A 2,009-nucleotide genomic window follows, 5' to 3' on the forward strand; every position below is an offset into this window, starting at 1 on the left:
ATGAAGTTATTCTGGTATAATGAGGATGAAAATTGAGGTCATGTGCAGAAACATGTTGATTTTATACAGAAGAAGTCAAAAGATAAGATAAGTTGCATAATAAGGAAATATTTTTTATTATGCCAAAATATACATTACAAAATTTATCAGTTTAATAATTCTTAGGTGTACAGTTCAGTGGAATTAACTATATTCATACAGTTGTGTAAATATCACCACCATTCATCTCAGGAATTTTTCATCTTTCCACACTAAAACTCTGTACTCATTAAGCAACAACTCCTTATTGCCCGCTCTCCCCAGCCCCTGCCAACAACCGTTCTAACTTTCTGTCTCAATGAATTTGACTACTCTGGGTATCTCATATAAATAGAATCAAATATTTGCCCTTTTGTGTCCACGTCACTTCACTTAGCATAATGTCTTCAAGGGTCTTCCAAGTTGTAGCATGTGTTAGAATTCCAGTCTTTTTTAAGGCTAAATAATATTCCATAAGAACATGGAATACTTCACAAATTTGCATGTCATCCTTGAGTAGGAGCCATGTTGATCTCTATACCATTATAATTTTAGTATTTATGCTGCCAAAACAAGGACTAAAGATTTAACCAACTGAAAGACTGAAATATTAATGCAGAGTTGAGTGGAGAAGGGGACGTTGGGGTCATATAAGTGAGCTAAATCTTCATTTTCAATAGATAGGAAACGATAATGCCTGTATTTCATAAATCAAGAAAAAATCATATCAGCACCTGGCTTGGAGCTATGGGTGTAACCTCCACAGGAAGAAAACTTTTAAAAAGTAAGAGGAGTAGGGAGTAGGTAATTGAAGAGGTAGAGTGGGGGAGTGGTGTTATTTTAAGACATTCTGCATTAGTTTACTTTATCTTTGTTTATGTTAAGCTAATCATAAAAAGTGTCTCCAACTGCAATACTACTGAATAACCAGAATTGTAACCCAGAACTCCTGATATTTGCTAGCTGTCTACTTCTCATTGCAAAAGGACACCTTTCCCAAGTCACTTTTTTGAAGACTCTTATTGCCATGGACATCATTAATCCACATGGAAAACGGTATAGAAAGGTACGGCAATGGCCTGACTCCAAAGGCCCCCTTTTTGCCTGGTCTGTATGTTTGACTCCTTACATTACTGATATTATTCTACTATGCATTGTATCACTTTATACTATATCTATCACTTTTACTACTATTTTCCTCTTTTAACGAGTCTATTTGCTTCTTTTGGTACTGGTCTTGCTACTCGCCTTGAATGTGTATGAGTTCCTTGAAAGCATACTATTTTATTTCTCCCACCTACTCCTGGAGTTTTCTCAGACCTACTCTGGTTCAGGACAATTTCCACATTAGCATCAGAGCTTTCTTGAGAGTTCCAGGCAAAGTCTTCAGCAGCCAGGAACCTTTGCAGTGGCCCGACTCTCACTATAGCTGTGGGAAAAATTGAGTAGGAAATTATTTAAACTAAGTTCTGTATTCAGTTTTATAGAGAAAATGGTGGTGTTTCAAGTAAATAAAACGAACCCTTCTGATCTGAAAATAGAGTCTTCTCAAATGTAAGTATTTTCTATCTCCTTAAAGTTTTGTACTTTGATGTTCTTCTGATGTCAATTATCATCTTTGCTATTAATAACATTTGCAGATGCAGAAACTTGATCTTGAAACGTGATGAAGGGTGGCAATAGAATCTTCTATGTGCTACAGTTGTCAAACTACATTATCAGTATTATTTCCAGTTCAAATGTCCATACATTAGGAAAGAAAGCTAAAAACTTCTAAAATAAAATCAACTGTGATCATGTAGTGACTGAAAGTCATATTAATGAAGGAATGCTTAAGGGAGCTGGCACGTGCAACCCGGAAAAAAAGGAGTGAGAAGACAATGTATTTTGAATATGTAAAATGAAGAGCTAGAAGCTTTCTTGTGTGTCCAGTATGCAGAGCACATAAGAGAGTGAATTCTGCAATCAAACAGAATTGAGCACAAATCCTG

General features: G+C 35.7%; 1 pseudogene; it reads right to left on the reverse strand.

Moving 5' to 3' along the window:
* Positions 1–493: 493 nt before the first annotated feature.
* On the reverse strand, positions 494–593 carry LOC124245231 (uncharacterized; annotated as a pseudogene).
* Positions 594–2,009: the final 1,416 nt, after the last annotated feature.

The sequence above is a fragment of the Equus quagga genome, chromosome 9 (genome assembly GCF_021613505.1).
Source record: "Equus quagga isolate Etosha38 chromosome 9, UCLA_HA_Equagga_1.0, whole genome shotgun sequence".
In the NCBI taxonomy this organism is placed as follows: Eukaryota; Metazoa; Chordata; class Mammalia; order Perissodactyla; family Equidae; genus Equus; species Equus quagga.